A 24,463-nucleotide genomic window follows, 5' to 3' on the forward strand; every position below is an offset into this window, starting at 1 on the left:
TGAGTGAAAAAGTGAATTTTAAACTTGCTATTTGTCTTAAAAATCTCGATTTTGTCTTGTAAGTGGAAAAAGTGAAATTGAAACTTGTTTTTCTCTCCCAAAAACCCGATTTTCATTCCCTTATGCAAAATCGAACTTGTCTTTCATTCCAAAAAACCTGAAATACAAGGGAAAATGGTTTTTGACCATTTCAAGGAAATTTTTGTGGAGAAATTGTTGGAGGAGGAAGGCGTTTTGGCTTGCATCCTATTCTCATGCATTCTTGGACACCTTTCATGCCATATGGAGTTTGTATTAACTAGTTTTTCGCCCTAGATCAACAATCACATTTTTCTTTAATGCCACATTTTGGGGGATTAAACTTAATGAAGTTGCATTCTTCTAAATCATTTTGAACTATCCTACCTAGGCGTGGAGTTTGGGATAAGATTTAAGCTATTTAATGATCCATCAAAGATGCATTGAATACCACATTTTTTTCCTCCATGTGATTCCTTTGGCTGCATATTGGAAGTGTTTAACAGCATGAATCTTCAACAATATGAATCATTTTTGCATCTTATGCTAAGGCGTTGAGAATAGAAGAAGATTCATTAACTTTTCATGCCACTCCTTTGGGGTTTGCTACCGCATTTTTATGCAAAAGGCATTTTTCCCAAAAACGTGGCAAGGGTTTTTGCATTGCGGATTGCTTCTATTAATCAGTTTTCCTTCTTCTTTCCAAAAATTGGTTGCATTTTTGGAGAAGCTTTTGCATTTTCAAGAGAGGTATGGTTTCTTTCCTTTCTTTCCTTCATTTTATTGTTTTCTTGCTTTCTTAGTTTTCTTTCTTAGTTGCATTTTTGGCATGTGTTGTTCTTCCCCCAATTAATCGGTTTTTGTGAGAGAAATCTTCCCCTTAGTATGCAATTTTGGAATTGAATTGTTCTTCCCAAAATTCCCTCTTTACTTGTATTCGGGATTTTTAATCTTGATTACAAGTTCGCTGGAAATTCTTGTTCTTCCCCTACGGTTAAGGAATTTAACCATTTTTGGTTGAAATTAGAAGTTGAAAAGTGTGAAATACCTCTCCCTTGCAAATTCGGGTTTTGAAAACCAGATTACATGTTGAAGAGTCCTTCCCATTTTCATGAAAATGACTTTCCTGGATTTTCCCATTTCTAACCATCCATGTTCCCCATATCTGTACTTTACATTTTCGTCATTTTTCGCAAGTCAAAATCTCATTTTTCGTCCATTTTTCCATTTGTGAATTTAAAAGTGTACTTGTATTCATGTTTTTAAACCCCAATTGCATGTATGTCCTTTCCAACTTGTATACTTGTGAAAATTCTTCCAAGATCCGAAATGGGTCAAATTCAAGATTTTCCCATTTCTACATATTTCCCCTCTTCCTCTCACAAAATCGTAAAGTTCAAGAATCAAAGTTTTACCTGTTTGGAGAAGGAAGAATGATATTTGCAGCTAACTATGATGTTGTCTTAACTCTTTTAAGTCTTCATCACAGTATCCCAGGTTCACAATCAATGTTAGATCCACTGGCATCTCCAACTCCAAAGAAAATGAAATACAAATATGAAAAATACCAAAACGAGGTTGCACCTTCTCAGGTTTCTTCTCCTTTGGATCGCATCAGAGACACAAAAATAGGGCACATTGATATGTTAGAATTCATCAAAAGGGTAGAAGATCCACAAGATAATAACTTGCAACAGCTGTTGGATAGCCATATTCAGCATGCATTGTCTTTCCCGGTGGTGGCCCTAGAACCTGAGTTCGTTCTTTCCTGCGCCCATCATTTTGACAAAGAGTCAAGAGTCATCAAAAATGATGATGGTGAAGCTATAATTCATCTTGATGCAGATATGATCGAGAAAGTCTTCAGAATGCCTCTTGCACCTATTTATATGGAAATCTCCAAAAAAAGTGCAGCGGAGTATTATGTGAAGAGGGAAAAAGATTGCAAGCGTCGTATCAATAGGTGGATCCAAGAACCACGAGCCTCCTTCTCAAGATGGGAAAAGTTGTACTGCTGCGATTTTAAATGGGAGATAGGAAACACCATCACTCTTCTCAGTAGGATGTTGGTCCTTAAGCATTCTAACGTCTTTGAACCATGGATGTACCAGTTCATCATGTTCATACGGCAGTCTCATCACATTTCATGGGGAGAAATCATTAGTGATGCCTTGTGCGAACAACTTGCAGTAGTTCCTACCACCATGACCTTCTTCATGAATTCATATTTGGTATATTTGGTAGCATCACTTAGACACTTTCCAGGTCTTTCTACCAAGGGTGATCACTCACTTATACCAGTTTGGGAATATTATGACCAGTTGCCATTGAGACCTAGCAGACTGCATTTCAGAAGAGTCCAAGATGCATTCTTTGGATATTTCATGTGTCAATTTGATAGAAATCTCAGAAATAAGAGAGTATCAGATGAGGCATGGGATAAGGTGTGCGAGTATGGATGTTTGTTTCTATAGTTTCCCACCTTCACCTATATGAGGATCAGATGTTATGATGGTCAGCCATACATGCTTCCCAGATACCCAACTGATAAGATAATTCTTATGGACTTGGGAAGACAAATCATGGTTGTTCATACTTTTCAATCTGCTAGACACAAGGTTGGAATGGGAATCTCTACCACAAACCCATTGAAAATTGGTCAGTACTCCCTTGTCACATCTGTGAAGGCTAAGGCCATGGAAACTAAATTGCAGGAAATCAAGCTCAAAAAGTTTAAACCTAGAGTTGATTTCGATTATAGGGGTATGAAGGAGAAGATCAAGAAATCTTTTGTGCATGTTCATCACATTGAAGATGTTTGGGTAGATCTTCACACTGAAGTCAAAGTTCTGAAGATGGATTACTGCAGGCTCACTATTGAGCAAATTGTTGATTTGAACTTGGTGGATATCCCACAAGGGATGATTGATGATGGGCATATACTTGATCTTGAATACACTTCATGGAGGGTTGAGGAAGCTCCACTTCCTTTGATCCAATGGTCACACAAGGAGTGCATATCCATCCTTGACAGATTTCAGCCTATTTTGGCCAACACCAATGCATGGCTGAAAAGTAATGTCGTTAGACTTATTAAAATCAAGGTTGCTAAAGAAGATGATTCTACGGGGCCTCTTGGACAGAAGTTTGAGATTCAGATTGACAACAAGGAGGGTGCTTCATCTTCAGGCACAAGGATCAAGTTACGAGTCAGTCATGCAGTAGTGCTTCCTCCTGAGGAGACGACAGTTTGTGGGAAAGAAAAATCATGATTCCATGTTCAGGTAATTGATCTGGATAATCCAGAAGAGGGGCAACAATCTGATGATGCTCCCAAGTCTCCAATTTTGAGACTCGCCTCATGAGATCATTCTACCAGTTTCTATTGATATGCCTCTTTCTCCTCCTAATTTGCTTGTGGAAGAGTCTCCTCAAAATGAAATTCCCATTTCAGCATACGAGCCATCTCCTGATCATCAACAAGAGAGTGTGTTGAAAGTTCCTGAGAATATTCCTACTTGCATTCAGTTATCAGAAATTGATACTTCTACTTCTGGTTTTGAAGAATTCATGAGGCAATCTTCATGCCCGTTAGTAACTGAGCAAACCGTGGTTGCTGTCTAAATAGATATTCCTCCCGAGATGACCACAGTGATTCAAAAAGAAACTACTTCTCCTTTGCCTACAACTGTGACTGGAGGGGAGTTGATGACTTTGCCTCCATGGCTTAGTTCTTTTACCCCAAAAAGGAAGAAGCAAGAAATCTCACCTGATGTCTTTGATTACCAGCAACTCAAACAGTCTAGATCCAAAGTTGCTAAGAAGGCCAAGACCATCTCCAGAGTAACTGTTGACAGTAACAAGATGAAGGTAGCTGAAATTGTGGAACCTATTGCAGATAAGCCACTTGAAGAAATGTCAGCTGCCGATTATAAGGTTACAAGGATAGAGTTGGAAAAATAGACACATGAGGTCATTAAACATGATGCTTATTTTTCTATTGCTTCATTGGTGCAAAGGTGTGATGATCTTCTAGCAAAGAAAGACAAGCTAGAAGAGGAAAACCGACAGCTTATGGCAGCCATTCATAAAATTACAAAACCTGCTGTTGAAGGGAGTAACTCCATAGGTTCTTTTGGTTCCCAAGAATCAATTCATGGAGTGGAAATGGTTGCTCAAAAAGTACAAGCACTAGATTCCTAAGTTGATCAACTTCACGATCAATGTGTACAGGTAATGAAAGACATTTTTCAGATAATGTCTAAGTTGGAGACTATTGAGGAGAAACTGGATCAAGCTTCTAATACTTTCAAAAAGAATCTGGAAAGTGTTGAAGAAAGTTTGACAATCTGGCATACCATGCCCCAACAATAGTTGAGTGTTCTACAGGAGCATGCCATCATCTCTTCTAGGGTCATGTACTTGGAATTTCAAGAACTCCTGGAAAACAAGACCCTTGTTCTTAAATCCCTCATTGAGGAGATCGATGATGCAAGGAGGTTCCGGGGTGAAGTTTTCTGAGATACTGTCTTACATTGTGAAAGGGCCTCTTGCAACATAGTAATTCAAGATGGAGAGTTGATTCCAGAAGAAGAAGTTATTGCTGATTTATAGATGAGGATTCATAATGAATGGAGGAGCAAACAATTCTCAGTAGCTTCAATTCAAGCATTGATGAAACACCAAGCCTTTCTGCATGAAATCCAATCTATCCTGGATAAAAACAATTCTGTGCTCCTCCATTGTCATGACACTATTGTGAAGACTATGGTTGTTGCCAAGAACACCCATGAACCAAATCCCGATGAACTACAAGCGAGCATCCAAAAATTTCAAGGATTTGTGTCTTCACAAAGTGCAACTTAAGTGTTTTTCAACACTTAGTTGAATTTTCCCTCTTTTGTAATCTTTAGTTGTATTTTATTTTTGACAAGTTACATGTAAAAGTATTTCTTGTAAAAATCAAGTTACACATTACTTGCACTTTTGTAATTACATGTAAGGCAACTACAAGTTGTGTCTGATTAGGACTGTAGTTGGAATAAGTCTTAGTTAGTTGGAATAACTCTTAGTTAGTTAATGAAGTCTCAGTTAGTTATTGAATGAGTCTTGGTGGTTGAGAGAATCTCTCAAGTTAGTTAGGATCCTCCCACCTTTTTCTCAAGGCTCCTCTTCTATAAATACTTGAAGGGTCTATTGTAATTTTTATCTTTTGGGAAAGCAAGCAAAAACTCTGCCAAATTTATAGCAAGAAGTCTTTGAGCTTATGTATGTGAATTGAAGGTTTTGAAGAATAATAAAGAAGGATTACTCAATTTTTGAGTCTTTGAGCTACATGTTTGAGTTTGAATATTTTTTTTTCTTCTATGCAAAGTGTTTCTAAAGGAGCTTAGTCCAATCTGATTTGAAGTCTTTGAGCTGCAAGTAGAGAAGATTAATTAAAATAGGAAAATCTCTAGAAGGAGCAACAAGTCTTTGAGCTTGCATCTATTCCTAAGGAAAAATTATTGTTTGATAAGAAATAGGAGAAATTATTTGAGCTTGCATTAGTTCTTGTCTTTGTGTCAAACGAATAGATTATTTCAATCTTTGAGTTGTTGTCTTTTATTCATTGTAAAATTTAGTATAGCAAAGGGTATATAGGACTTCCAACAGTCAAGTCTTGGAGCTTGATATTGTTGTCTCATCCCGAAGGAAGTGACAGGAGTCTTTGAGATTTCAGGAAACTTCATTTCCTTTCTCTCTTTTCATTTAAAAGTGGTTACTGTTGTTCATATTCAATCACTATCCTTTTCTATGAAGAGAAAAGGGTATTGACTCTCTTGAAAAAAGAAGAAAGACTGTTGTCCCATCCTATTTTATTTTCAAAGTTGTAGTTAGATAGGGGGAGCCTTCCCTTAATTAGGAGATTTTTTACTCGTGTGTTGTGGTTGAAACCACAATTTTGTATATTTCCCCAAGTGTACAAAATTTTTAACCAACAAGAGGTTGGAACCCTGACTGAGTACCTTCAAGAGGAAAAAGAAGAAAAAGAAGAAGTAAAGGCTGATCTAGACATGGCAATGTCACTTAGAGAAAGTCTGATGAAGAAGAATGAAGAACTTACAAAATAGTTGGTTGATGCTAATGAGGTACTATCCAAATTTAACAAGAGCTCTACTATGCTTGATGAGAAGATCCAGTCTCAGAGGCATAAAGGAGAGACATAAGGCTTAGGATACACAACATTTGAGAAAGGTGAGTCTTCTAGTACCAAGAACATTTTGCATGAAGATAAATCTGCACCTAAGACAAAGTTGAACACCGGTAAGAAAGTCTACGAACTTGTATGTTTTAATTGTCATAAGCCAGGACATACTGCTAATGTTTGTAGAAGCAAATCTAGTTCTTTGGATGGTTTTAGACCTAATGCTTATGAGGCTTACAAGCCTAGAACTTTTAATGGTTATTGTTACACTTGCAAATAGTATGGGCATAGAGATGTTGAGTGCAAGTTTGGAGCAAATATTCAAAGATCATATATGAATCTGAGATCTTGAGGTAACCGGCAAAGATCCTATAATGATCGGAGAAACCCTACTTTGCAGAGACTATATGCTAATCCGTCTAGTACCTATGAGATGGAGAGAAGGATGAATGTGATTTGCACAATCTATAATAACTACAATCATGTGTCTATGAACTACAGAAGAAGAACTGGTAGAGGAAATGTTGGACCCTAGAGAGCATCTGGTATGGCATGTTATCATTGTTATCAATCGGGACACATTGCCAGGTTTTGCAGATTAAGGATGAATCAACCGATAATTCAATCTATTGATCTAAAAGGTAAGAAGAAAGTTTATGTTGAGGAGACTAGGAATGAAATGAACAAAATCTGGAGAAAGAAGAGTGATGAGAATTCATCATAAGAGACTCATTCTTCACCTAGTGTGGAGAATCCTTCACCGGATAACTAAGCTTTCTATAAAGCTTAGGGGGAGCTTATTGTCAAATTTATTCCCGAACCCCTATATGGTGTGTGGTAAGTTAAATCTACATACTTTGATGCATTATGATGTTGAGAAGTAATTTTCTAATCAAACTGGTAGGTTTGATGTGATATGAGAACCGATAGTGAGTATTAGGGTTGAACGGTGATTAGGGTAAGTTCAATCGGCTATAGCATTTAATGCAGCTTGTAAGAGGTAAATAAAAGGATTTTTTTTTTGGTATTATTTGTTACCTTGCATATTGGAGAACACTTGGAGAGAAATAAAAACAAAGAAAGAGCTTGTGTTTACTGCATTGGTGAAGATTGACAGCGAATTGAAGAGATTTGTGGAGAAGTGAATCAGTGAAGTGCATTCAGATCAGAAAGCGCAAAAACCCTAGCTGCGGAGGTGGTGAAAGGTATTTATCTAGAATCTGAATTTGTGTTTGATATCTTATAATGGATACACCATGTTTTGTATAAGTTACTAAAAGGCCACAACCAAAATTCAAGAGGTATCCACACAAGTCGATTGAAACTGATCCTGCAGGAGCCCTATCCAGCGTGTCGTATGGAGTGTTGCATGTGGAAGATGTCTAATCCTACATTCACTATAAGTTGGAAGATTTAGGTACCATTGCAATCTATAATCAATTCTTAACATTATGTGACAAACAAGGTATATTAAAATATCAATACCAGAGGGTTGTTGACAAGGGCTTTCACCATGCACTGAAATTTCTTGATGAATTCAAAGAAGATCATATATGCTATGTCTTGAGCAGGATACATGACCAATTTATATGGCTTGATCAACCACATAAGATAAAAAAGAAAGTGATTCATGTCATCATTGGATTGTCTGTTGCCAGTTAATTTCATGTGCTTAGGTCAATCCCGAAGGATGGTGTAACTAAACTGACAAAGTCCAAATGGGATGGTCGAGCAAGGATAATAAATGAAATTGAGGACCCTAAAGTTAAATATGCATCTATGGTGATCGGATACAGGGTTTATCATTCCAGTAGAACAAATAGCATTCTCGCAGCTGCAATTCACACAGCTTACTGGATGATAAAAGATAATGCAGACTATGATATTTCTGAAGCCCTGAGAACCCATTTGATATTAAATCTGGAATCCATTAAGAAGGATAAAACATAGAAATTTAAATTTTGGCAGTTAATCATAGGTTTATTCTTCTACTTTCAGAACTCCTTTCCCGATATCGGTGATATACAATGGATAGAAGGTACACCGGCAATGTTACAAATCAAGAACAATATCAAGATGATTGGTAATGAATTTGATAAGGTCATGTAGGGATACTTTAAAGATTTTCAAAAGAAAATTAATAAAAGAGAGAGGATACCAAAATAGGTTGTTAAAAGGTATGAGGATACTATTTATTTCATGGTAGATACTAACACTTGTCAGATGGAGGAAGATGACCCTAGGACATTGACGTGATCAAGGTAGGGAGATCCAATGAAGGACAACCCAACCTTGCAGCTTAACACATAAATCATGCAAAACATGTCGGTAATTGGTAACAAGGTGCCAAAAATAGTAGAAAGTACAACCAGTAACAACACAGAATACAAAACCGGTAAAAAGTATGAAGAACTCTTATTACAATCTAAATAGTTACAGATGCCACATGTTGGATCATAGTCCAAGATACAAACAATGCTTACAACACAATTACAAGATCCACAGATCATGTATATATCAGATCGGCCTCCTGAAATAGTTTGTCGGTTCTACCCTAATCTAGACCTCAGCCCTCTGACCTTAGTCCTACCGGATCAGAATCTCATCGAGTCTACATCTTCACTCGATCTCTAAACTTTGTCTTCTATCTTCTGATTTTTTTCTTCTCAAATGATTCACCAACTTTCATTTATACCGTCCACAATTAATTACAACTCAATAAAGTCGAGCCAAAGACCAACCCATTCATGAAATGTGCAACAGTAACATGTCGGCTCAAATCACTAAGAACAAACACAAAAACATAAAACGATGCGTGAACCTCCAGGAATACCAGCCAAGGCCCAAAGAAACATCACCAACAATCCGCAAGTCATGGAGGTCAACTGCAACCCAATCCAACTTTGCTCAACACACTACTAGACTAACCGGTAAGAACATATCAACTGGGCCAATACTGGAATCAATAACTCACCTGGATTAAATCCAAATGCCATGAAAATTGAACATGACAAAGAACTTGAACACAAGGGAATAAACCCAAAACCACAATGCTAAACACCCAATCAAGAAGAAATTCCATGCTCTCAAGCAATTCCACTAAAAATTGCCCAACCGGTAAGAACTAGACTGGTGCTCCTGCATCAAACTCTCGGGGTTAATCGAAAAGTGAGTCGCATCACTTGATCCGGTTCGTCGATCTATCAATAGGTGTTTGCAACTGCCTTAGGGGGGTTCGACGATCTAACTATAGCTTTTAGTTGCCTCTCCACAGTGATCTACTGGTCCAAACTGTAGCCTGCCTCAATCGACAATTTGTTCAAGTCTCCACCCACTAACTACCTCAAGCTAAAGCTCTAGGATCGATGGTCTATCTACAAACCTTGCTCTACCTCATGTTCAATGATATGAATAAGTCCACAAGTTGCCTCAATTTTCTCTCCAACCAACCGGTGCACAAACAACACTTTGTCCAACAACAGGTTCACAAACTAGCTCTGATACTATTTGATGCAGTCAAGGTAGGGAGATCTAATGAAGGACAACCCAACTTTGTAGCTTAACACATAAATCATACAAAACATGTCGATAACCGGTAACAAGGTGCCAGAAACAATAGAAAGAACAAATGGTAACAACACAAAATACAAAACTGATAAACAGTATGAACAATTCTTATTACAATCTGAAGAGTTACACATGCCACATGTTGGAACGCAGTCCAGGATACAAACAATGCATACAACACAATTACAAGATCTGCAGATCATCCATATATCAAATCTGCCTTCGGAAACCATATGATGGTTCTACCCTAATCCAGACCTCAGCCCTCCAGTCTCAATCCTACTGAATCAGAATCTTGCCAGATCTACATCTTCGATTGATCTCTAAATTTTGGCTTCTATCTTTTTATTTATGTCTTCTCAAATGATTCACCATCTTCCATTTATACAGTCCGTAAATAATTACAACTCAATCAAGTCAGCCTAAAGACCAACATGTTCATGAAACTTGCAATGGTAACATGTCAGCTCAAATCACTAAGAACAAACACAAAAACATAAAATAATGTGCGGACCTCCGGGAATATTGGTCAAGGCCCAAAGAAACATCACCAATGATCCACAAGTCACGAAGGTCAACCGCAACCTCATCCAACTTTGCTCAACACACTGCCAGACTAACCGGTAAGAACATATCAACTGAGCCAATACTGGAATCAATAACTCACCGGGATTAAATCCAAATGCCATGAAACTCGAACACAACAAAGACCACAAACACAAGGGAATAAACCCAAAAACACAATGCTAAATACTCAAACAAGAAGAAATGCCACATCTCAAGCAATTCCACTAAAAATTGCCAAACCGGCAAGAATTCGACCGATGTTCCTGCATCAGACATCATGGGTGATGTCGATGAGTTATGAATTTGAAGTAGATCTTCTAATTACCTATGTTGATCATTTTTTAGCACAACCGATAGATTCCAATGCTACAAGGTTTGGGACTTACAAGGAGAAATCACTCGAAGTTCATTATGAGCTTGCTAAACCAGTCATTGCTAAGAAGGTAAGAAAATAAGTGGAACAATTTGTTGTTTCACAAGGATTCAATAAAGAGGTGATTGTAGAGACTAGAGCAATGTTTTAAGCAAAGAAGGATTTTGAATCCTCTAGTGCCCCACCCGGTACTAGTATCAATAGACAGACAAGAAGCGCAGTTGCAAAGGAGAAACCTTCTAAGATTCAATTCAAAAGAAAGGGGAAAGAATTCAAGCCCCCTACACCTAAAGCACCGATAGCCACAGATAAAAGGAAGAAGGAGCAAGCAAAGAGAACTACAGATGAAGAAGAAATAGAATTTGAAGGTGAGAAGAAAGCACTTAGAGCCCATGGAAAGAAGTCTAAGGTTGTTGGAGCTTCTACTGTGAAATCAGTTAAGAAACTAGTAACTAAAATTCCTCTCTTTGAAGATGTATTGTATCACATTAAGAAGTATGGTATTATGGTTGATGTAAAGAAACTTTATGATAAGTTTGGTGAAGATGAACAAAGACAAATTGAAGATGCAGTTGTTTTGTCAATGAATAAGTTTGGTAAAGCCTTGATTGAGTTGCAAGGGCTAATTCCAAACTCTTTGTATAATAAATTTGAGGCAAGATGATAGGCAGCAATAAAAAAAGACAGGGACATAATTGAATTTGTTCTTGTAAGTTTACAACTAGATGCCTTAAAGGAGGAATTGGAAAATTTCTTTTTGAATTGAAAATCATTTTTTAGATCAAAGAAAAGGCTTACAAGATTACTTGTTGGAGAATCCCAGTTGGTTCAAGATGAGACTGAGGAAATTTTGAAGAAGTTTGTAGAACTTATTCCTGAAGAAGAGGAACCAGAGATATTAAAGGGAGAAGATATCCCTGACAATGTGAATATTGATGAAATCATACATAATGAGATTGTTTTTTGTTGATACAATAGTTGATACACACACTGAGCAAGAAATAATCATTATTCCTGATGAAGAGAATATATTACTGGAGATACAACAACTGGTACATGTGAAGAGAATAAAGAAGCAGAAAAGAAAGATGAAGAAATGGCAGATCAATTGGTGAATGAGCAAACAGAAAATGTACAGTCTATTGAGCAATCAGACAGGATTGAAACACAAGAGCCACCGGTGAACACACAAATAGATGATGTGCAGACCACTACACCACCAGTAAAGGATAATGAAAAGGAAAAGGAGAAGACTAAAGAGAAAGAAGAAGAGAAGAAGGAAGAAGAAAAGGTAAAATCAGAGGTACATGAGCAAAAAGTGACACCCGGGTCACTCTCATCTAAGAAAATTGTTGTTGATGATGAGGAGGATGACATTGTTAGCATACAAGGACCATATGCTAAGTCCAACTAACCTAATGGAGATTTCATATGCCATGCAATCTAGAGAACAAAATAAAATAATGAAGGCTCAGAGAAAAGAAGCACAAACTATTCAAAGTGTTGTTGAAATTTTGTCTAGTATATTACTGGAGACTGATATAGCCACTCTTCCTACACCGATTGACAAATTGGAGCAACTTGTCACAGTAGTAGGTGAGAAGATGAGGAGCTTGGAAGAAGCTGCAATCAAGAACATTGAGAAGGAATATGACAAGAGAAGGATTGCAATTTTGATCAAGAAAATTGATAGAAACAGTGTTGGTCTTAGTGATAATATGGAACAAATAAAAGATGCACTAAATATCGGAGGTAAAGTATTGTATACAATTTGTAATTTTGCATTATTTCTTGATGATATAGAGAAGAAGATCAAGGCAGAGCAGTGGGTAATAAAGGTTATGAGTGAATCATTTGATCCCCTAAATGATTCAGCTACAATTGTTGGTCATTCTATGGTAAGCGTACAACATAAGTTGAAGACATATGAGGCAGAAAAGGTCTAGAGGACTACAACTCTATAGAAGTTACAAACACATATAGTTCCCAAGTTACAAATTTTGTAAAGAGGATATAAGGAAACTGAGGCAATTTTGCTAACACTGGAGATGAGTACTATAGTTGCCATGGAAGATCTTGCACAACAGATCCATACACACATTGGGATCACATCCACACTTTTGGAAACATGGGATAGTTACTTACATGCTTTGAAGACTAATTTTGATGACATTTTATCAAAATGTAATATGTAAACTGTTGAACTCTTATACATTTTGAACCAGTAACGACAAATTTTGGTCTGTTGTATTTATTTTTCACATGTATTTGCTTACCTTTGTCATTGTTGTCAAAGGGGGAGTAGTAGTAGTATGAAAATTTTGTAAAGGGTAGAAGTATACAACATGTAATTTCTAAGGGGGATTTTTTGAGTTTTGAGTCATAATTTTTGTAATGTGACACTTAGACAAACAAAAAAAATTCCTAAGTGTTGCCATCAATGCCAAAGGGGGAGATTGTTGGCTTGATGATGATGTTTTTGATGTAATAGGTTGATTGATGACTTGTATTGTGTTTTCATTGATGGAAACCATGTTTTGTTAGTCATCTAAGTCACTTACTCCAACCGGTAAAACTTAACCAGTAGTAGAAGCAGTTAAACAATGAATCGATAAATAAAAACTATGTTATGATCAAGCAACCGGTATGGGAAATTGGTGACGAGTCAAGTGTTGCAATTTGGAGTGAGTGTTTATGACAATGGCAGGAGTCTATGACCTAAACTGTATCAGTAGATTCAACTGAATGAGCAAGTTATGATGAGAAGAGTAGTCGGTCTTGAAGAACAATTAATCGATAGAGCAGAATCACTTAAATCGGTAAAACTGATAGATATAACATTTTATTTTTGTTTGTGGCTGACATAAGTAAAGTGTGTTAAGAAAGATTGACTAGATACATTGAACCTAGGAAATTGTTCCAAGGTTGTTTGCCAACTTAGCAGAGTTGTTTATAAAAGGATGAATATTGTGTGATGATGTATCAGATGAAGGATCTAGATTGAAGATTTGATTGTGCGGTGGAAGGTGAAGCTCTGTATTGATGTTTAGTCGATGTTAGTTGCAAAATAGAAGCGGATCTTATCAGGCACAGAGGTGCTATATGCAGATCAACTACATGTTGTTTCCTAATAGTTGCAGCAGTCTAAATCCCTTAACCAAGTAGGTCCTAATAGGCCTTAATGTGTAAATCCCTTAACTAGGTAGCTCATTAATTTGGGTTTAAATCCTACATCGAGGTTGCTCCTAACAGTGAAAATATCCTAACAGAGCTCATATTATAAATCCCTTGATCGAGTGACTCCTAATAGGGTTTGTTGCTAACCGGGCATCATTGTTGTATGACCTTAAGCAGTCTGATCCTTATATTGTAGTTAGTGGATCTTGTGGGTACTAATTCCCATCGTGGTTTTTCCCATTTGGGTTTCCATGTGAAAAAACATTGTGTTATGTCGTGCATACTTTATTGGGTGTTGGCTTATGTGGTTATTTTTCTTGCATGCTTGTTAACTTTCAAATGATTGAAGTGATGATCAAATTTGTGTTGTTGTTTTTGCTTGCACTAATTCACCCCCCCTCTCAGTGCCTTATAAGTTTATCACTGTGGTGAAGATGGATGATGTCTAATGCATGATATTTCTTAGGAGTTTTCATTGATGGAAACTCAGTCTGTTGATCTTATTCGGTATGGATTTTGGGATATCCGGATGTCTTGAGTAAGTTTTGGTATAAGTCTGTCAGTGATACTTAGTGTACAGTTTTGGTGAGCATTTCTCATTTATGGTGACGTATTTCTGGTTTCAGTTATCAAAGTTAAGTTGATTGAGTATAAGAAGTAGATTATCATGCAATCCTATCCTCTGGTGTTGTTTCTTGAGCATGTTAGAAGGTTTGGTATCCGGTAGAGCAGAAAAATAGGGTTATCTTCATAATTGGTGGTGTAACGTGTGGATCGAATTCTTTGAGGTGATTCTAGTGGTTGTTGGTAAGTTTGAGGTAATTGGAATGACTTATGGGAAGCATGTGATCATATATTTTGGATCCGGAATATGGTTTTTTGAATATTTGAGACGACTTGAAGCTACATGTTTCATATTTTGATATTTTGAGAAGCCGACTTATGGGAGATCAATTTTATTAGTGCAGATATATAAGACTGACTTATTTAATGTTTTTGGGTGATGATATGGTAGGTGAAATGATTTTGGGAGCGATTGAGCGTAGTTTCACGTGCACACATTAAGTTTTGTTGATCTGATAATCATTAGCAGAGCAGAATAGAGTAGTTTATCATATTAACAACAACGGATCACTTTGTGCCTAACCAGAACTGCCATTTGGCATATTTAGATTCTATTCTTCAATTCATTAATCATTGTAATCATTTTGTATTAGCATGTAAGGCAATGAGCCTTCTTCCGGGGTTGCAACCCTATTTTGTAATTGAGCGATGAGCTCTAGGCAGTGTGCCTGAATGCATGTGCATTCCCCTGATATAATATTGTTCTACTACTGGCCATAGTATAATAATATTGTGGGTTCAAATCCCATCATGGTTTTTCCCTTTTAGGTTTTCCACATAAAAATTTGGGTGTTATGGGTTTGTATGCTTATTTGGGTTTTTTTTCTACACTTAACTTGCAGTTATTTGCATCTAATGGTTGAAGAATCAACTTAATAAATTTGTGAATTGGAGAAAATTGATTTACCCACGCGCCCCCCCCCCCCCCCCCTCTTAGTGTTCATTGAATCCAACAATTCACTCAACATCATAACCCACTTATAAAGGCAACCAATGAGTGTTGCCATGTTGAGGAGATACTTCAATGGGTCCATGTTTGTGATGAGAAATGTTTTATGGCTCAACATGTAATGTCAAAGCTTCTAGGTAGTGAAGATAATTGTTAGTAATGCATGTTCAACTGTGGTATAGTTTAATTTGTAGCGCCCCACTAGAGAACCCCAAAGGACAACACAACTAACTAACCAACCTCAAGGAGACAAACATATTTTTTCCAAAGAGATATATTAACTCATTAAACTATAATAATGAAAAACATAATATTTAACATGAGAACAACTCATCTAAGCACAAGTGGAAACAAATTAAAACAATAACTCCTACATCCTCTAAGGTTCCCTAACGTCACTACAAGGCAATTCTATAACACACTAAGGCATGAGAATAGAAGCTATTCTATCCATTACATAACATAATGCCTCAACATAAATATATGAAAATTGAACATAGCAATGATATCATAAATTAACTAAGTATCATGATTACTCCTAGGAACTAGGTTCATTTTAAATCCCAAATCCAAATGTTCCTAAGATTACTTTCCACATTATCATATAACCATATCAATTGAACTTAGATAAATGAAACAAGGCTCATGAAATACAACTAACATCTACTCACTAGGAACCTAATAATTCATAAGGAATAGACGGTACCAACACCATACTATCCAAACTCACAAAACAACCACATAGTTAACATCATAACATTAAATTTACATTACATCTTCCTCTCAAAGGGAGTGTTTTTATTATATAATGAACATAAATGGAAACCTATTCTAAGAACATGGATTAAACATTAAATAAGAGATTACTACTACATCCTAAATCTAGAGCTTTTTAAATGGAAGAAGACATAGTACATCCATGAAATTCACGAACATAACACCAAAAATTCCAATGGAAGAAAGCATCAACCACCCGACCATGTGGAACCCAAAGTTCCACCCCCTATGCTCTAGAGAATGACATAAGGCCCCACCGACCATACATACCACTAAGAATAACACTAACACAACCATGAAAAATGCAATGAACACACAAAGGCATCAATCGCAAGGATTAGAATTAAAAAAAACATAGACTACTATAGGCTTCTGCACAACACTGCATAGGATAGGGTACTAGGCTAAAACTAGGGAAGAGTGTCATCGCATGGCATAAACATGAGTTATACTATTATTTCAACCCTCTCCAAACTTCACACCTTGGCACCCATTTGACTGCAGATGTGCAACCAAAAAATCCTTCCATGGAGGCAAGGAAGTTTGATCTACCATGCAGGCCTTCCCAATCTCACCCTGAGTCTAAACGAGCACTTCAGGCCATAAGATCTCATCCTATATCTATAAAATAACATGAGGAATTATTGGGGCACCATCAATTATCAAATTAATTTGTATGTTCTACCCACCCCTTAATTCATTTAATCTAATGTTATCACTTGATTAATCCAACTCTCGATGAGATATCTAGGCAACCACTTTAGGGCCCTAAAACCCACTTGAGAGCCACTCCCCCCAACTTGCATCTAGACACCACTAACCTATGGGTACAAAAAAAGGATCATAACAACCTCATACACATTCAAGGAACATGTAATGACTCATCACAATCTATCTCATAAATTTAAAGATCTCAAAAATAAGAATAGAACTTCCATAATACGCCAATCAACAAGAGGGTTAAGTCCTAAATTTGTTTATTCATAATCATCAAATAAATAAATAAATGCATACATAAATCAAATCATATAATTCACATCACATTGGTTTTATATCAAAATCTGAACCATAATTCACTTTTTGAACCACATAATATTCTTTTATTCAACAGTACTCAAGACACCTTCATGAATGCTAAATCGAAAAGATATAATGAATGAATGCATATAATTGAAATTATAAACATGAAACCATTATAAAAAATTCCTAAAATCTTTATGAATTTCATAAAAGAAGATATAAACCCAGCAACAGGCCTTTGGTCTAACTTGAACCAACATGGGTCCTAAAAACAAAACCAAGAAGTCAAATTAGGTTTTTTTCCCTGAACCCCCTAAAGTGGTGCATTTACCACTTCTTCTAGAACGTTTTTACTTTTTTTTGTTACATTTGACACTTATTTTGGTGCATATTCATCTTATTCTATCGCTTTTACAACTGTAAGAAGGATAGATGGCCAAGGTTGACTTTAGGCCTAAAATTCGGCCACCAGACCGATAAAATTGCAAAAAATGAGAGATACCCATTAGAGAGGGGTGAATCCCCTTTCCATTAATTCCATTTTATCATTCCCAAGAAAAAAATTTAATTTCAAATATCCAAAAAACCAAAAATAGTCTAGAAAAATAGATCAAAGAAGACACCTACTTCATCTAACTCACAAATTTCAAACTACCAATATATGATCTTTCAATAATGGAATAAAAGCAATAAAAAAACATACTAAACAATATTTTCAAATCCATAAATCATTTCAATACATAAAATTCAAAACGCTTAAGAATCCAACTTGGAAAATAAGAGAAAGATCCAGAGAAAATAAGAATAATGATCTCCTACACGAAAAAATGCTTCACGAACAAAATTTCCAGCCAATAAAGCAAGAAACTGAATCATGAAAATCCCAGCAACAATCTCCAACAAAAGTGTCAAAAAATCTCCTCACAAACTTCACAAAACCTCTCTCAAAAAAACTCAAAACCAATACCGATGACATTTCCAATGTCATTCACAATCCTCTCCAAAAATCCTAGCATTCTCTAACCAAAAAAACCCATGCAAAACATTGTTATTTCCGAGACAAATTCCATTCCTAAAAATGGGAGTTGGTGTTTGTATAGGAAACAACTGAATCTCCCAACTAATCACAACTAGAAACATTAATAACATAACCAAACTCATATAATCATAAACATAGAATATATTATCCCACTTATAATATTTTATACATATCAATATTAATTTTACACCGATGAAACTTAATTATTAACCAAATCATTCATCCTAGAAAGTAGGAAAGAAAATAGGGATCACAATCACATAAAATAATCAATTCCACTTACTCAAAAACACACATATAAATAATACAAAAATGATATTATTATAACTCACATTTAATCCAATGTAAATAATATTTAATTAATTCAATAAATCAATATTAATAATAATTAACCTAATATCATAATAAATCTCAAATAAATTAAATAAATTAGAAATAGAATAAAACAAAATAAAACACTACTATACACATATTAAATGCAAAGGGTGACATTATAATAATTGCACCTCAACTTATAAAATAGACATTTAATTTATAAATTGATATTAATAATATATATCCATATACCAAAATAAATCGTTAATAATTTATATTAAAAATATAATTTAAAGGGGTAAAGAACAATTACTCGCGTAGCCATCCACAAGACTGCATAACCAAAATGGAGATTAAACCAAAGGTAAAGCAATCAAGACAAGGGTCAAAACAAAGACACGGACTAGGGTTAGGTGTGGTAGGGAGCCTTAGTGTCACCTCTAATCAACTACCATTGGGAAAGGAGGCATGCTCAAACTTGTGGGACCAGGTGAAGTCAGTGCCTAGTATCTACACTCCTACACAATATCATCAAGGAACAAATGTGTGTGTGTGTGTGTGTGTGTGTGTGTGTGTGTGTGTGTGTTCATCAGATCAACATAGTCAAGTGAAAGAGAATTATAACATCACATACTTTTGATGATGAGTGATGTGATATCATCCCGTGCACACTTGTAGACAATAAAACAACATAAACATAGATATAGCATAATCACACAGGCATTATTCATATCCAATAAGACTATCAGAATTAGGGTTAGCATAAGATATAACATTATAAGTAGTAAGAATAATCCATATCACCTAAGAAATAAATTATCACCAAGTCCATCAAATAGTAAACCCCAACATCATCAAGTAGACCTAAACATTGAATTGTCATCATAAATATCATATTGTATCCATTTTTATGAAGAAGTATCTCAAACATGAAAGAACAAAGCATGAAACAAGGAGTATCAAGACATGAGAAGAGTCCATCAATATATATCATAACCATCATAGAATATGAATCATGGAGGGGCACTACATAATTTGTAGCCACCAAAGTTTGAGTGATATAGTATATAGCTCTCTCTCTTTTCCTTCTTCATTGTGTTGTGTTAGGAGAGCTCCTAATATTGTTGTGATGGTTTATATTTATAATATGAAAGGTTTTCCTTCAATAGGAGGCATCAAGATTGGTGGAGATAGAAAATAGTCCTTCAATTATTGGAAATCTTGTTGACACTATTCATTTCATTTGAATAGTACTCCCTTGTGAAGAAAATGTTGGAAGGGATGATATTTATCGGCCAACTATACTATAAATATTCTAATAGACTATAATTTTCCTCGTAGGCTTCTCAACTGTTTTAGATTTCACAGGGGAGGCATACCCATGATATTTTTTACTTTTGTTGGATCTACTGCAATGCCACAATGAGAGACAATGTATCCTAGGTTTTTTCCTAATGTAACCCCAAAAACACACTTCTTAGGGTTTAGCCTAAGCTTATACTATTCCATTTTATCAAAAATCAAAGTCAGGATGCTTACATGACTATCTTTGGTGAGTGATTAGGTCATCCATATAGTCTTCCATCAATGTGTGCATGAAATCATGAAAGATGGTTGTCATTTCTCTTTGATACATTGCTCCAACATTTTTGAGGCCGAAGAGCATTACGTTCCAACAATAGGTTCTCCAAGCACATGTGAAAGTTTTTTTAGGTTGATCTTCTGGAGCTATTTTGATCTGATTGTATCTAGAAAATCCATCCATTCAATACATAATTTCATAGCCAGTTGTCAAGTCCATAATTATATGAATGTTTGGCAAAGGGAAGTCATATTTTGGGTATGCTTTGTTCAAATCTCTGAAGTTGATATAAATTTTGATGCCCCCACCAAGTTTTCTCACTAGAACCAAGTTAGATATCCATTTTGCATAATCAATAGGTCTGATGATGTGAGGCTCTACCCCGACCCATCCTAGCATTTCAATGATTTTCATGTTGGAACTATTATGGATGCTTTATTTTTATGCATTATGGATATAGAACTTTATATGATCTCTTTGGTGAGTGATTAGGTCATCCATATAGTCTTCCATAAATGTGTGCATGAAATCATGAAAGACGGTTGTCATTTATTTTTGATACATTGCTCCAACATTTTTGAGGTCGAAGGGCATTACGTTCCAACAATAGGTTCTCCAAGCACATGTGAAAGTTGTTTTAGGTTGATCTTCTGGAGCTATTTTGATCTGATTGTATCTAGAAAATCCATCCATTCAATACATAATTTTATAGCCAGTTGTCAAGTCCACAATTATATCAATGTTTGGCAAGGGAAGTCATATTTTGGGTATGCTTTGTTCAAATCTTTGAAGTCGATATAAATTTTGATGCCCCCACCAAGTTTTCTCACTAGAACTAAGTTTAATATCCATTTTGCATAATCAATAGGTCTGATGATGTGAGGGCCTACCCCGACCCATCCTAGCATTTCAGTGATTTTCATGTTGGAACTATTATGGATGCTTTATTTTTATGCATTATGGATATAGAACTTTATATGATCCCAGGAATTGAATAACATTGATATATTGATGCTTCATTTCTATGCATTATGGATATAGAATTTTATATGATTCTAGAATAGGATAACATTGAGATGGTGTATGTCATTATTTGATTTGCAAAACTTTATTATGATGCTAGAAATATGATGCGTATCTTATGAATGGATCAAATTTATGAGGATTATGATAATTGCTTATCTGGATTTGATTTGATATATGGTAAATTGATTTGTATGATGTCAATTGTATGCAGAGTGATGGATGTGTATTCTTATTTATGTGTTTAATATTATGTGAGGCTATTGGGAAATACTAATGTGTAATTGAGATGCGCAGGAAAATTATCCATGTGACCATGGAAACATTATGGAGAATCAAGCCTAGACCTATGTACATTCGTAAAACCAGGGGTTGTCTATTTGGAGAGATAACACCCCGTATGTATCGTATTTTATTCGTAAACGTAAATGTTTGCATGTGTGATAAATTATATTTATTAATTTGTTTAAATCATACATGAGGACAATTGCCATGTGTGTATTTGTGATGTGGAATTATTTTTGTAGTGTCACTTGACACATATGTTGTATGTTGTGTTGGCATTGTCATGTCACCTTTTGAGGGAATTTTTTTTTTTTTTACCAATAATATATTTTCAAGTTATCCTTGAAGGTCCCAAGTAAATCTAGGATAGTGAGCCATTAGGAGGGTTAACTAGATGGCCGAATTTCATCTTTAGGAGAGTCATTCTTGGTTGGATAACCTTCTTGGTATGTGTCATTCCTCTTCCCCATTTCATTCCCCTTTTTGAGGTACCTTGGTTAGGGAGTGTGTAAGACCTAGGGAAGACCAACCAATGGGAGCCTCTCATTCTATCCAAGAGGTTGGAAAGAGTGAGAGAAGCCTTCTTAGGCAAGAGATTGAGACTTAGGAAGTTACTCACCCACTCTCCATCTTTGGAGATGAGATCTTGCAGTTTTGAAACCAGTTTAGAATAGAATTTTGGCTAAGTGTTGAAGAAAAGAAGGGTGGATTTGGGCTGCTCTTCTCCAAGCTATCCCTAGCAAACCCTTGGCAGATTCAAGGTTGGTTCATTTTCTTTCTTGCATGTTGAAAATTTGTTTTTAAAAGATTGCTTGAGTGTAGATGTTCCTTCCCTTGTATTTTATTTGTGAAAATATTTATGTGATTCTTCTTCCATTTTGTTATGCATTTTCTTGTGTTTTGGGAGTATCCAAGGCCATCTTACCCTTGGGAGGGTAGAATGGTCTTGGGGGTGGAAGGTGTTTGACAGCCTTAGAGTGAGAAGCTCTCTTTAAGAGAGTGATCTCAAGGGTTTGTTTATGTGACCCTTGCTGCATAGTTTTGTTTATGCATTCGGGGGTCATAAGGAGAGAAAGTATGACATGTATGCCTTGGGGGTCATAAGGATGTTGGGTTAAGATGGACTAATGTTGTGTTCTTGGTTTCCATGAGTTCGCTTGTGATCTACTATCTTGCAGTTCTCCTCAAGGTACTTGGTCCACTTCCACCCATGTAAACATCACATTATGTGATGAAGTTCGGCCTTGGGATGGGAATGTGCTTGTTGTGAGCTTTTCCTTGCTTATTTTTGTATTGTTTGAGTGTAACCCGTCTAGGTCTTGGTTCTCCAAGCTCGGGGGTGGCTTCTAGTAATCCTAGGCTGGGAGGTGAGCTCTCCATAGTCACGGCCTTAAGATTTTGTATTGCAAGTTGCTTTGTGAAGGGATTGAAGGAAAAGCTTGGAAACGGCCTTGCTAATTTTATTTTAGTTGCAGAAAAAGAATAGGGAATATAATATTGTATTTCAGTTGTAGAAATGAAAGGGAATATTTTTATGTTGTATTTATTTTGAAAAAGGAAATGTACTATTCAAAAAGGCTTACCATGTAATGTAGTGTATTTTACTGAAGATGTTGATCCTTTAAGTAAGGAGAAAGTATTTTGAGTAAATTCTGTAATGTTAATGTTGTTGTCATTTATTTGAAATCTGTTATTTTCCTTCTAAATAATACAGGAAATTTACACAGATATGTTAATTTATTTCAAAGAAAGGCATGAATGTTAGTGATAGAAAAATAGTCATTTAGCTCTAGTTATTTTCCAAATGCAAATAGGGTTAAATAGACATTTGAGTATAATAGTTTGCATTGTACAAAATGATAATGTTTTTAAGTGTTTTCTAGACTATTTTAATGTTGCTGTAATTTTATTATTTCTGTCATTTGTCTATTTCAAAAATGCAGAGAGTTAAGGTAGACAAATTTATCTTTTCCTATAGTTAACTATTAGAAGTAAAATGAAAAGAAAATGCAGTTAGATAAATTTGTTAGTTTTAGAAAGTCTGTTGTTATGTGATATATATATATATATACAGATTTAGAATTAGCGAAGAAAACCGGAAATACAAATAGGTAAGAAATGAAAGTAAAGGATCACTATTGAGTTTATGTCTTATTTTGCTTTTTGTCAGCCATTGACTTGTTTTATTACTATATAAAAACAAAAGGGAATATAACAAAAAAAAGCATCCCTACCTGAGGGTTACCACGGAGTCGTGGGCTCCCGCGGGCTCCTTGGGTGGCGCGGGCCGCAACCCGTAGGGATGGTCGTGGTCGCCACTGTGGGCCGCAACCTGCAGTGGCGCCACCCTCTCCCGTGGCTCCCCTTCAAACACATAGCTACGCCATTAAACTAGTTACCGCCCTTCCCTCTGCGGGCTCTCCGTCACCCTTCCGCCATGCCTCTGTGGCCGTCGCCCCTGCAAAACCCCAAACACACTCACACCAAAACAAAGATGTTAGGGAAGCAACCCTAACCCTTTTTCGGGTTAGGGTTTGCATTTGAAAAATAAATAAAAAATAAAGGGGGAGAGTATATGGAATGATAAAATATGCAACCCTAACCCAATTTCGGGTTAGGGTTAGCATTTAAATAATAAAGAAAATTAGTTATGCAACCCTAGCTCACATTCGGGTTAGGGTTAGCATTTAGAAATTTTAAAAAGGATTAGGTTGTTCTTTTTTAAAAAAAATATAGTAGAGGAATAAATCAACCCAATTTAGGGTTTGCGATTAAAATATTAATAAAATAAGAAGAGGGGGGGAATTCTTTTTTTTAAAATTTGAAAAAGAATCCCCCCCCTTTTAAAATTGCTAAATGTGAAATTAATTTTAAACTCCTAATTTTGGACCATGGAGAAAATTAATTTTAATATAGACTTTTATCAAGGCATAATTAAATTGGGGGATTAATTTTATATA

This window comes from Cryptomeria japonica, chromosome 6, assembly GCF_030272615.1.
Source record: "Cryptomeria japonica chromosome 6, Sugi_1.0, whole genome shotgun sequence".
Lineage (NCBI taxonomy): Eukaryota > Viridiplantae > Streptophyta > Pinopsida > Cupressales > Cupressaceae > Cryptomeria > Cryptomeria japonica.